Here is a 14,689-nt window from a genome sequence, read left to right as displayed (position 1 = left end):
GTGATCGTATCCAATACCTATGATCATCTATGTGATCATCAATCACACATCATACTAGTCTTATTATGTCGTTATTCCCATAATGACATAAGACTAGGGAGTTTAGTATCATTCATAGATGATCATAGGTATTGGATACGATCACAATCATAGGTATTCGTTGCAGAACGGAATACTGGACTGACCCGCATGAGATTGTCACATGGACTAGCGTCATGACTTGAATCTCATACGACGATTCCATGATTGGATCCTAAGACCTGAGATATCTACAGAATCCAACATGAGGAGTTGCGGCTTTGATTACGTCAAACGTCCTGCGTAACAGGAGGACTATAAAGGCGTGTATCAGGTACGAAACGAATCATGTACTGGATTGTAGATAGTCAAGACGGGATTTGTACCTCTCGTAAAAGAGAGAGATTTTTCTGGGCCCCTCGTGTGAGCAAGACTGTAGAAATGTGTGGCCGCACTATAGACGAACGTCGTCTATTTCAGACAGTCGAACTCAGTGAACGAGAAAGCAGTCGAATCAGATAAGGTGGCTTGTCCATGCCTTATGTTCGACATATGATATCGCGATACAAAAGGATCATTAGTCGGAATCATCACTGGCTTTAGTATGATCACAAACAAACTTTATTCGAGATAGGTAGTTATAGTGTCTTGCTAGAGACCGCCTATGACTTGTATTCCCGGAATGGAGATTCTGTGTTTTACTGCTATTCCGGATGAGCCTACAGGGTCACACACAATAGGGATGGACAAGTACTTGTGCTAAATTATCCCGATTAGGAATCCTAATTGGATTGAGATTCCTAATTGGAATAGGAATCCTAATGGGATTAGGAATCCTATTATGTATAGGAATCCTAATGAGATTAGAATTCTATTACATCTAGGAAACCTAATGAGATTAGAATTCTAATAGGTTTAGGAAACCTAATTAGATTAGGATTCCTAGTAATCTATTCCTTGTCAAATTAGGATTTTGGAAAGTCTATATAAGGAGAATGTCTTCTAGGGTTTTAGAAAAAAAAAAGAAGAAAAATGAGAAGAAAAAAAAGAGAAGAAAAAGGAGAAGAAAAAAAAGAGAAGAAAAATAAAACCCTAAGCCTCCAAAAACCTTTCACACAAGAGAGATCGAGATCTCTAGTCCTAACAGACAAGTTCCAAGGTGTTGGAATCCATCCCGACGTGTGGATACGTGTAGAGGGCGAGGTAATTTCCTGCCTTTCGTGATCAGACGTGTTCTTCGATTGATACAGGCCCCGGATCGATTGAGGTAAGCGTTCTAACGTTTCTACGATTCATTAGAAGCATGGTTCTAGGGTTTATTAAATTTTTGTTTTACATCCGCTGCGCAAACCCTAGAATCGATCTCTTAGGAATTAGATTCGCTCATGAGATCCCAGGAAACCCAACATTTTTGTATATAATATATATTTTATTTCACGAGATTTATATGTTTATAAGCTTTATTTTGTATAATTTTACTCCGATTTCGATGTTTTTATATTTTTTTAGGAAAGAACGGAAAACGAGCTTCACCGAAATATTTTCAAGAGATTCAGACGAAAACATATAACTGCGGAATCGATCTGCAAAAAAAAAAACAACAACAACAACAACGATGAAACTATCATGTACACGATAGCACCATCGTGTCTATATAGTGTAATATATATATATATGTGTGACATTTGAATACATAATATATATATATAATATGTATGTATATAAAATATTATACATATGCCTAAATATATATATATATATACATATGTATATATATCTATATTTATATATGATATATGTGTAATATGTAATATAATATGTACATGTACATATATCTCTCTATATATATGTGATATATATATATATATATATGTACTACATATGTGATGACATCGGTTTTTGACGTTAATTTTTTTTTATTGTTTTAGTTGCATTTCACCTTTCTTTTCCGTACAAATCTAGCATTTAAGTTGCATTTTGTAAACAAATACTGTTTTCTTTCCTCTTTGGTGTAAAATCTGGAATATTTGCGTAATTGGACGAAAAACGGAGCAAAAAAGGTATTTTCGGAGCTTAATTGGATTAAGTGGACGATCGCGACAAGCTAAGGAAGGTCACAGACTTGTCAGGGCGAGAAACAGACTTCGAAGCGGAGCAGGAAGAATCTCGATGTTGAGAACGTCGATATCGATGTTCCCCAACATCGATATCGACGTTTCCACCCATCTCGAGATCAGACTTTCAGATTTTCTAATCTAGATGTTCCACAACATCGAATCGATGTTCGCGTATCTGAGATCTAAGCAGTCCAAATATCGACCTTCCACAACTTCGATATCGATGTTCTTAGACATTGAGATCTCCACACTTTAGAAGAATATCAATGTTGGACAACATCGATATCGATGTTCCCAACATCGATATTTTGAGATTTCTATAAAAACAATCGTACGGATCAGAGAGGAGGGTTCGCGCACTTCACGTTTCATGACACTTTCCGACTATTCTTCATTCCTGCGATGTTTTGGAAGCTTTTGAAGCTAGAGGATTGCTATATTTCGGAATTTAAAGATTGATTCTACATTCTATAAGTCTCTTTTCTCTATGTCTCTTGAAATGTTGTATGAATCCATTATAGTTTCATTCTCTCCCATTGATCGTGAATAGTTTACTTGTTGTAGGCTAGGGGTCCTGTGAAACCTGTAACCCGTATACAGTAAAAGGGCTGTGCCACATGGACGATACATAATAAAATAATAAATTGCGGAAGCGAAAATACGAAATTCAAAAACATTTTAATTCAAATCAAAGTAAGTAGCGGGAAATATAACGCGATCATTCGCAAAATAACACATGTCCGATTAGTCTTAATATAACCGTACAAAATGCTGGAATACAAGTCCCATAATCTAGAATTCAAATCCCGTACATGATGCTGCTTCTTTCAAGTCGTCGTCGTCCGGTGCGCTAGGCGTAATCCTCGTGATCTGAAAAATATAAACCACGAGGGCTAAACACAACTGCTTAGTGAGAAGCCCGGATTGAACCATGAAATCCCGTTCCCACTGAGAACGGTACAGTCGACATTTCTATAAAACACATGCAATAAACAAAATACAATAAACATGTAAACGACAATCACAATCACGCCCGTATGGAGTCCACCATCGGGCTTAACCATATACCCTAGTCAAATCCATGACTAGGGGTGAGTCCACGCCCGTCACTTGCGTGACGTTGGCCGTCGTGTCGCACACGACTAGAACACACTCAACACCCGTCAAGTCCATGACGGTGATGGTTGAGTCCACAACCATCCACAACCACAATCACGCTTAACTCGTACACACGAGCAAGCTACACACATGGCACACAATGTGCAATTCCCCATAGTACAATCACGCGTATCACTGCATCCGATCCCTACCGAGCTACCGTTCAACACCATGCAATTCTACCCACAACAATCACGCAACGGTCACTCGTATTTTTATTATCGCATAACTCACTACGCTATGCAACGTTCTGGTGAAAACTCGGTTCGATTGATCCCATCGCGAAGCTTTGTCCTTTGGTGGGGGGTTGGTTCGCCCACGGTCAAGTCTGGTCAGGCCTGGACCAACCCCGTTGGCCGTTCCCTTTTTCCCCGGTCGAAAGTGAAGCCTTCCAATTTCTCTCTGAGCCTGGTCCGGCGGACCAAGTTCTGGTCAGCCGAACTAGTTCTCTTTCTTCCCTGGTCCGCTCCGTCTCTTAGTCCGTCGATCCGAGAGAGAAAACAAGCCTGGTCCGGCGGCCCGGGATTGGTCAGCCCCGGACCAGCTTGTTCTTTCTCTCTCTCGGTCCAGTTCCTTGGTCAGGCGATGTAATACTTCTCGGAGTGCGTCTGGTCCGGCGGACCAGAACTGGTCAGCCCCGGACCAGACTACTCTTTTTCCTCTGGTCCGTTTCTTCTCGGTCAGTCAGTGCGCGAAAATCTCGGAACACGTCTGGTCCGGCGGACCAGGTAGTGTTTTCTCTTGGTCCGGTCCGTTTTCTTGGTCCGTTTGAGCTCACGTGCCTTGTCCCAGTCTCGGTCCGGAGCTGACCACTCGTGGTCCGGCGGACCGGGACTGGGATCTTCTTCTCTCTCGCGATTCCTCCGATTCTGTTTCGATTTTTCTCGTCCGTTTCACTCTAGGGTTGCATCCAAATGCTACTAAAACACAGTTTAACATCCCTAGACAAGTTCTAAGCCTCAAACACGCAAAGAAATCTCGACTTGCACCATTACACATTGAAAATGAGATCTCACAAATCCAACTCAAGCCACTCACCTTGTTCTTGAGTTTGTCCGAGCTTGTGTGCGTTCCTCGTGGCTCCACACGACGTGAGAAGCTTCGGGACACGTCTGGACACGTCCCTCTTGGTCTCCCCGAGCTCCTTTCTCTCTGGTTCGCCTTCTCTCCCTCCCTTTCTCGCTGTTTCTCTTCTTCCTCTGTTTTGCCCGAGAATGGCTAAGGCAGAGGATTGAGGAGAGTTTATGGCGTGCGAGAGGGGTCGAATGGGCTCGAGTCTAGGCCCATAGGCGAGCCTGCAACATCCTCGAGGCTTCGATCCCGAAATCTGGCAAAGTTTGCTTCCCAAGACCGCAAGTTGACAACTTGCGTTTGCTGTCGAGTCCCGGTCCGCCGGACCAACTGGCTGGTCCGCCGGACCGGAGCCTTATATTTTTTTTCGAAAACTTCCTCTAGTCCGCGCTGTCTACTTCTTAGTCCGACGAAGTAGTTGGTCTGCCGCGGACCATTCCTGGTCCGGCGGACCAACTCCTTTTTATTTTTATTTTTTTCGTTTTCTTCGTTCCTTCTTTTGATTCTTTCCGCGACGTGACGATCCTCGTACCTCTCCCCGACATTGTACTGTTCACTTTTGGTGATTTCGTGACATTTCTATTTAATTATTCATTTCTACATAATTAAATATTCGAATCGGGCTTCGGGGTATTACAGATCCTAGCCATGTTACGGATTGATTCATGTTCTTAATATGATTATTACATGTTTTGTTTGGATCCGGTTGTATGAATTGAACATAATGCTTTCTTAGGATTGATCATCCTATAGAATTGAACTTAGGTTAGTTAATTGCAAAGGAATTTGGATTAATTAATACCGGAATTCGTTCATAAGATAGATTATGAACGCATAAGTGAGGCTTGATAAGGAATTCTTAATTGACCTAGGAACAATTATAGCGGACATTAATGTTTCTAATGTAGACCTAAAGATGCGGAAGATGATAGGAAAGCGTTAGTTAAAGAGCGATGATCCCTAACCCGAACGCGTTCTATTTTAGGAGCGAGAGTTTTCCGCATCTATCAAAACTGCAATTCAATCTAGGTCTTTAGAGATCATCCATAGTATCGGTGAAACCCCAAACCTACAGTGTCTTTAGTTATAGTTTTTCCAACCGACCAACCAATCAATCTGCTGTCCACCTTTGCAAGGATCACTATCGACATCATCACCTCTCGGTCCCTGTGTTTGACCTTGGTACTACATCGAATCTGTATTCTTGCAGAATCGGTTTAGTCTAGGTATTTATCACTTGACCATCCATTCACCTAGATTGGCACGAATAAGTTTTTGGTGTCGTTTCTGGGGACTGAGATTCAGTCTTGGTGTCGGTTTAGATTCTAATTTTCCACTACCATCTAGTTTCTCTCCACCACAATCAAATTCTCCTCTTCCGGGAATCGAAACTTTGATTCCTTCGGTTTATGACCAGGACTCATGGAAGTCAAACTCTACTTCCTCCTAATCCAGAAATCGAAAGAACACTTCAACTCCTAAGGCAACAAAGGAGATTGGAAGTAATGTACGACAACATAAATGTTGACTATCATCCTGCGAATAACGCTGCTCCACCGAGAACAGTCGAGCGAAATGAAGCGCTTACTTTTACAGACTACACTGCTCCAAAGCACACTCCATTACTTTTTTGCATTGGTAGACCGGATAACGGGTATACTCGTCTCAATCTATAGCCCGCTTTCATCCAGATGCTTACCGGGAATGCTTTCAGAGGTAACTACTGAGAATCCTGATGTCGATCTAGGATGTGATCTAATCTTGTTTTAATTCCTAGATACAATCATCGCAAGTGTACGGATTGTAATACCTAGGGTCGAACACAAGGACACGTGTGGTTTAACGACAACAATTACGATTACTACTCAGTTTCGGTCGGAGATGATAATGATGATGGTGATGATTATAACTGAAAGTAAACACAAATTAAAGCAAATATAAGCAAAGACTTAGCACAATTCTATAAAACATCGTAGGTGTCGGAAATTATGGGTTATGTAAGGATCGCTTCTACGGATGTATCTTCGTAACTAGAGTTATGATTCAGGAAATTCAAGTTCTTGTTATAGAGGATTACTCTCTCGAGTCTCACCTCACTTCCTAAGAGTTCAACTACCGATCTCTCGATTCTAAATAGATTGAAACTCTTAAGAGCATTAAATCCACCATCATGATTCCTAGATGTTCATTCATTTCTCAATGCAATGTTCATCTATTCAAATGAAAGAGTTCCAAACTTAGTTCCATATCTCTATGCAAACTAAATTCTAGGTTCAACAAATGAAGTGGCCAACAAGATTCATAGCATTAAGATTCATTCATTCAAACCAAATTATAAAACCCATAGTTTCAAAGATAGGTTATGTTCACATGATCCTTATACAACCTTAATCCCTAACCTACAATGATAAATCTACTCACACATCATGGAAAACATACAAACAACATTCAAATAGAAGTTCATGACAAGAATTAAAAGAGAGGGAAGAGAATGCTTAGTGATAGTTGCAGGACTCTTCTTCTTCCTCCTCCTCTTCCTCTTCTTCTCTTGACTCCTCCTTGGATCTCTCTCAAGAAGCTCTCAATTTACTCTTCAAACTCACTCTCTAATGTATTGGATGATGCCTCTAAGCCTCCCATTCGTGCCCCTTTTATAGCCAAGAAAAGGAGAAAGATATTTCTCCATTTTCCTCCTCATTTTCCTCCATAATTCCCGAGCTCCGTGTTTTGAGAAAAATATGTTTTCTTGTCGCCACCAAATAACATAGTCATAATGTTTTCCTCATAACTTTCGGTTCCGATATCGGATTGAAGTAATCTTAGTGTCCACGTGTAGCTATTGAAAATATCTTTCCAATGATGTATTGCATACGTTATTTGGACCTGTATTGAGAAAGTTATGTAGCTCGCAATAGCACACTCTTGCACAGTTCGTCGTCAGAACACATGCTCATAGTATTTTCATCATAACTTTCTAATACAATATCGGATTGAGTGATCTTTATGTCTATGCGTAGCTATTGAAAAAGGCTTTCAATGCTGTATAGTATGCATGATATGTATCTGTATTGCAAAAGTTATGGGACTCGTAATATCAATATCGAGCAAACATTTTCTCTTTGACTCTTTGGTACTCAGAATATTTTCGGGTTGGCTCCGGGGTCATGTCTTTTTTCTCGGAAATTGCCTCATTTTCGCCCAAAGCTTCAATTTTCCTGCAAAATATCAAAAACATCGAATTCGGGATAAAATGTACAAGGGATATCTATAAATATGCAAAATATCGTGAAATGTGCTAGACATCCGATGTGAAAATATAACAATATTTACATGTCATCAAACTCCCCCAGTCCAATGTGAAAATATGACAATATTTACATGTCATCAAACTCCCCCAGACTTAGCGTTTTGCTCGTCCTCGAGCAAGCTAAATCTCGAAAACTTTGATGAGTGGAACTGTCTACCAAAGAAGAATCGTAGAAATAGACTAAAAATCGAACATAATGTTAACTGCGAACGAAATCAAAGACATTCTAAAATGATATTTTATCTTAATGATAGATCTACCTAGAAATGGGTTTTACATTATTACTCATAACTTATTCAGATTTTCGACCAATCTTATTAAGCATATTCTTAAACAAATCGTATTCTCATTTTTTTTTCTACTCTTAGCGAAAGATGTCCCGAGCTTTCTAGGACATTGAAGTTGTCGTTCATTATTTATATATTATATATTCTTTTCTTTTTTTTTTCTTTTTTTCTGCTCTTTTTTTCTTTTTTATTTATTTATATGTATATACATATGCTCGACCCACAACTTAGATTAGATCGGAGCCTATAAGCACTCATGTCCCCGAATGATATTCATTAACGAGATAATGACAGAGGAGTGTCGGGATTTTCCAAAAGAGTTTTCTTTCTTCTAAACACTGAAATGGACAATATGATTTTAAGATGGCTAAATAAGATGGTAAAAATCTTTCCATCGTTCTAAATATTAATCTACCCCATATTCTAACTAATTCTATCACAAGGTCAATCTATCAAGTTGAATGTCTTCGACAATCCGTTCTATCCTTAGGATCTCCTAAGACAGTTAGCAAGATGTCTCAAGTCAATCTAATTCTAATGATTCAGGATTTTTTTTTTTGACATATACACATACACACATATATATCCTAAAGAAAAATGACTATCGATGAATATGACTATCGAATCTCTCCCCCAGACTTGAACTGAACACCGTCCTCGGTGTTAGCTCATTAAGACCGATTTATTGATGCAGGAAAGAATAGAGAAGGCAAGAGACTTAGCTTGTTTTTGTGGAGCATCATTCTTGGCGTTACCCGCTCGTTCTCGCCTGCGTTGAGTTGTTCTTGTTTGTTGTTTCCGTCTGAGCTTAAGTCAAAAATTCATTCTCACACAATATATATATAAGAAATTTTAATAAGCAAACCACACTGAAAAAAGGTAAAGGATATGTGATCGGGTTCCCTCCCGTCAAGGGCTCGTTTAGGGTCGTCAGCTTGACCTTCTTCGTTCAGTTCTCGGATGGGTCGGAGAGAGGGAGTACACCTCTCTCGTTGGTGGGGAATGTCGGGTTGTATAGCTTGACTCTTTGGGCGTTGACCTTAAATGACGTCTCGTCTCGTCCCCAAAGTTCAATCGCACCGTGGTTCGAAACATCTTTCACAGTGTAGGGACCGGACCAGCGGGATTTGAGTTTTCCTGGAAACAGACGCAAACGTGAGTTGAAGACAAGGACTTGGTCGTTTACCTTGAATGATCGTCGGAGAATGTGACGGTCATGCCATTTCTTGGAGCGCTCCTTGTAAATCTTTGCATTCTCGTATGCGTCGAGGCGAATCTCATCAAGGTGATGCAGCTGTAGAAGACGCTTCTCTGCTGCTGATTTCAAATCGTAGTTCAGCGCCTTCACTGCCCAGAACGCCTTGTGCTCTAGTTCCACAGGTAGATGGCAGGATTTTCCGTAAACAAGCTGGAATGGTGTCATCCCGATGGGTGTTTTGAAGGCCGTTCTGTATGCCCAAACTGCATCATCCAACTTTTGGGACCAATCCTTCCGCGAGCGTGAGACTATCTTCTCAAGTATGGTCTTGATTTCGCGGTTGGATATCTCGACTTGGCCGCTCGTCTGTGGGTGGTATGGAGTGGCTATGCGGTGTCTCACTCCATACTTTTTCAGAAGTTGTTCAATGACCCGGTTGACAAAATGTGTTCCGCTATCGCTGATGACAACTCGGGGTACCAAATCTCGGAAAGATGATGCGCTTGAACATCTGAAACACTGTCTTCGAATCATTCGTCAGACTTGCCAGTGCTTCGACCCACTTGGTGACATAATCTACGGCAACCAAGATGTACGCATTTCCACATGATGATGGAAATGGTCCCATAAAGTCGATTCCCCAAACGTCGAAGGGCTCGACCTCGAGGATGTACTTCTGCGGTATCTCATGTCTGCGGGAAATATTTTTTATCCTTTGGCAAGCATCGCAAGAGGAGACAAACTGATGTACATCCCTGAATAACGTGGGCCAATAGAACCCGACCTGCAAAATCTTCGCAGTAGTCTTCGATGTAGCAAAATGTCCAGCATAATCAGAGGAATGACAATGGGCGATAACACTCTGAATCTCCTCTTCTGGTAGACACCGTCTAAACAACCCATCCTTCCCCCGTTTAAAGAGGAAAGGCTCGTCCCAATAGTAATCTCGGACATCATGAAGCAATTTCTTCCTTCCGTTGTAGTTCAGCTCTAGAGGAATTAGTCCGCTCACCAGGTAATTCACAAAGTCTGCATACCACGGAGTCTCAGAGTGGACTGATATGGCCATGACATGCTCATCCCGTAGTGAGTCATTGATGGGTAATGGGCTCGGAATTGTGAGGCGCGACAAATGATCTGCTACACCATTCTGAGTTCCCTTCCTGTCCCTTATCTCGAGATCTAACTCTTGTAAGAGAAGAGTCCATCTGATAAGCCGAGGTTTGGCGTCTTTCTTGGACAGAAGGTACCGGAGAGCCGCGTGATCAGTGTAAACTATCACCTTCGATTCGACTAGGTAGGACCTAAACTTCTCGAAAGCAAAGACTATGGCCAACATCTCTTTCTCAGTGGTAGTGTAGTTGACTTGGGCATCATCGAGGGTGCGACTAGCATAATAAATGGCATGCAATAGTTTATTCTTCCGCTGACCCAAAACGGCTCCCACAGCGTAGTCACTCGCATAGCACATGATCTCGAAAGAAGATCCCAGTTCGGAGGCTGAATAATCGGTGGTGAAATCAAGGCCTTCTTCAATGTCTGAAACGAGATATCACATTCTGTAGTGTATACGAATGGCACATCCTTGCAAAGCAGATCGGTTAGCGGCTTCGAGATTTTTGAGAAATCCTTGATGAACCTTCTGTAAAACCCCGCATGGCCCAAGAAACTGCGGATAGCTTTGACATTATGCGGTGGTGGCAGTCTCTCGATCACCTCGACCTTGGCCTTGTCAACCTCAATCCCCTTTTCTGAGATCTTGTGGCCCAAAACAATCCCTTCTCGGACCATGAAATGAAACTTCTCCCAATTGAGCACCAGATTCGCCTGTGACACCTGTCTAACACTCGAGAAAGATTCATCAGACACATGTCGAAGGAGGGTCCATGAACGGAGAAATCGTCCATAAACACCTCTACATCGGAAAATATGGCCATCATACACCGTTGGAATGTCGTCGAAGCGTTACATAATCCAAACGGCATGCGACGATAGGCGTAAGTTTCGTACGGGCAAGTAAATGTAGTTTTCTCCTGATCATTAGGATGAATGGGGATCTGGAAAAAACCTGAGTACCCGTCGAGGAAGCAAAAGTACGAGTGTAGAGCGAGGCGTTCTAGCATATGGTCGATGAATGGCAGTGAAAAATGGTCCTTCCTCGTGTTGGCGTTCAGCTTGCGATAATCAATACACATGCGCCAACCGGTCATCGTTCTCGTTGGAATGAGCTCGTTCTTCTCATTGGTGACCACCGTCATTCCTCCCTTCTTCAGAACGACCTGTACAGGACTCACCCAATGGCTATCAGAGATAGGAAAAATGATACCTGCGTCGAGAAGCTTCATTATCTCTTTCTTCACCACTTCTTGCAGCATCGGGTTGAGGCATCGTTGATGCTAAATGGAAGTCTTGGATTCGACCTCCAGATGGATCCTATGCATGCAAAGAGAAGGGTTGATCCCCTTAATATCCGCAATCGTGTACCCTATGACTTTCCTGTACTTTCGGAGCGTGTCCAGCAGCTCCTGTACCTGATAATCATCCAAAGAAGAACTGATAATCACAGGGTAAGTTCGGTCTGAGCCGAGAAATTCATACCTAAGCCCTTGTGGTAAGGGCTTCAGTTCCACTTCCGGTGCATCTTCTCGACTCCAGTCGGGCCTAAGTTAGAAGGTGTGATAACTGGAGTCTCTTTGGATTCTTGGGTTTGGGTAGTGGCAGTTGTGTCAGGATCGGTGTCACCTCCAAGGAAATGGACAACCTTATTAAGGACGCGCGATGGATCGATCGGTGGTGCATCGGATGCATCCAGAATGCGGCTAAAGGTCCAAATTTGCTCCTTATTAGTATTGACATCATCTTTGGAGTTCAAGAGCATCAATTCAAGGGGGTCGCGATCTTGTAACTGATCAAATACTTCTTCTGTCAAGACTTCGATCATATCGATGAAATGCGATGATTCCATGACAGAGGGTTGCTTGAAATTATGATCAAGAGTGAATTCCACCGTCTCATCGCCTATCTTCATTGTTAGCCTACCTGCTCTTACGTGGATAACAACATCAGCGGTGTTGAGGAATGGACGACCAAGGATGATGGGTACCTTTGAGTCCTCGTCCATATCCAGTACCACGAAGTCGACCGGTATATAAAAGTTGCCCACCCTGAGTGGTACGTCTTCTAATATCCCAGCAGGAAATTTCACCGATCGATCAACAAGTTGGAGCGCCATCCTTGTAGGCTTAAACTCTCTCACATTCAACTTCTTGAAAATGGATAGTGGGAGTAGGCTAACACTTGCTCCTAGATCACACAATGCCCGGTCAATCGAAACATTACCCAGTTTACAGGGTATCGAGAAGTTACCTGGGTCAGCTCTCTTGGGTGGTAATTTATGCTAAATCAACGCGCTGCATTCGATGTTGAGTGATACCGTCTCTTTCTCCACGACTCTCTTCTTCGTGAGGATGTCCTTGAGAAACTTAGTATAAGACGGCATTTGTAGGATAACTTCTGTGAAGGGCATTGTGATCTCGAATTTTTTCAGCATTTCGGCAAATCTAGCAAATTGACGATCTTCGTTGTGCTTTTTGAGGCGGGATGGAAAAGGGATCGGCGGAGGTCTCGGTGGTGGAGGAACATAGAATTCCTCAGCTTCTTCGGTCCCGACCTCCTTTGCTTTGGAGCTTTGCCCTTGTTCCATCATTGGCGGAGTTGTCTCTTCAAGTTACTTGCCACTCCTCAGGGCGATAGCATTGCAATGCTCTCGTGGGTTGGTCTCAGGCTTTCCGGGAAGTGATCCACTTGGTCTTTGAGACATTGAGGCCATCTGGACAACCTGGTTGTCAAGCAGTTTAAGGTGTGATTGCATTTCATCCACTTGAGCTTGCATGCTTCCCATTTGATTCTTGACCTCCTCTTGGTCCATTTTCAGGCTATGTAACACTGTTTCTTGCGTCTTTTGTCCTTGAAGGAGTTGTGCTACCGAGTCACCATCTTGTTGTGGCGGTGGTGGCGCGGGTGCTCGGAAATTTTGGACCGGGGGTCTGTTTGGGTGGTTCTGAATCGATCCTAGGTTCTGCATCTGTGGAGCACATGGCTGAAAGGCGAACCCCGGTGGGATTCGTTGATTCTGGTTTTGCACCGGCCGATAATTGTTCTGCGGAGGGTTGAGAGCGTTGTTATTCTTGTAGGAGAAATGTGGATGATTCATCCGTCTCGGATTGTACGTGTTGGAATAGGGGTTGTTTCCCACGTAGTTCACATCTTCTACCCTTTTGTCAACAACACACAATGCAAGCTCGCCTTGCTGGTCACCCGAGGTGCTAGCAGAGGAGATGAAACTGGCATTAGCAAGCTTCGACTTCAATGAGGTCAGTTCATCTAGCACGAGCTGTAGCTTAGCATTGTTATCTCTCCTAGGCATGTCTCTTACGGACTCCAACGGAGAATCTTCTTCTCTCGCCATTTGGTCGATGTGTTGCTCGGGTTCCGTGAAGGATATGTTTGAAATGCTCCCTCCGCATGAGGCTCGGATTAATGTCCGGGTATCCGACCTCAGGCCTCTGAGAAATGTGTTGATCAAATAGTTCTTGTCGAGACCGTGATGAGGGCATGATTCTGGTAGCCCTTGTATCTCTTCCACGCTTCATGTAGAGTCTCTCCATGGTCTTGCTTGAACGAGTGGATACTGTTCAAGGCAGCTTGAGTTCGGTGTGGGGAGAAGAAACGTTGCATGAACTGGCTCTCCAATTGATTCCACGTATGAATGGAATCCGGTTCGAGTTCATAGAGCCAGTCTAGTGCAGCGTCTATCAACGTCCATGGAAAGGCGATCAAACGGATTGCGTCCTCGGTTACTTGATCAACTCTTTTAATGGAACAACACATCATCTTGAACCGAGTGAGATGTGCGTTAGAATCCTCATTTGGCTACCCCGGAAGGCCATGGCGCTCAACATTTGGATTATGGCGGGGGTGAGCTCAAATCTCGTCATGTCCACCACTGGCATCCGAATGCCGGACAAGAACTCAGTATGTCGTGGGGCGTTGTATTGCGCAAAGGTTTCTTCATTTATGTGCGCATTTTCCGGTGCGGGTACAACGTCATGATCTCCCATCTCTTCTCGGTGTTGTCTCAAGTTTTGTCTTATGGTTCTCTCTATTTCGGGATCCAAGGGAACTAGGTTTTGCGACCCAGAACTCCTTGTCATACACCAAAGAAATCTTCAAAACAAAGAGAGCGACAACGGGAAAAAGATGAGAACCAAATCAAACAAAAGAAAAATGGCCCAAACTAAGTAGTTTACTAATCGTATCGCAAAAACCGTTGTCCCCGGCAACAGCGCCAAAAACTTGATGCCGATCTAGGATGTGATCTAATCTTGTTTTAATTCCTAGATACAATCACCGTAAGTGTACGGATCAATTGTAATACCTAGGGTCGAACACAAGGACACGTGTGGTTTAACGACAACAATTACGATTACTACTCGGTTTCGGTCGGAGACGATAATGATGATGGTGATGATTA

At 42.8% G+C, this 14,689-nt stretch overlaps 1 long non-coding RNA gene across 1 annotated transcript; it reads left to right on the top strand.

The window, feature by feature from the left end:
* The first annotated feature begins 1,243 nt into the window (after window positions 1-1,243).
* Window positions 1,244-1,616, top strand: LOC104827487. Its single transcript, XR_773913.1, has 2 exons — window positions 1,244-1,285; window positions 1,528-1,616. It is a non-coding gene; the product is annotated as an uncharacterized LOC104827487 (long non-coding RNA).
* Window positions 1,617-14,689: the final 13,073 nt, after the last annotated feature.

The sequence above is a fragment of the Tarenaya hassleriana genome, unplaced genomic scaffold (genome assembly GCF_000463585.1).
Source record: "Tarenaya hassleriana unplaced genomic scaffold, ASM46358v1 Cleome50, whole genome shotgun sequence".
NCBI lineage: Eukaryota > Viridiplantae > Streptophyta > Magnoliopsida > Brassicales > Cleomaceae > Tarenaya > Tarenaya hassleriana.
This window is presented reverse-complemented; position numbering and strand designations above follow the sequence as displayed.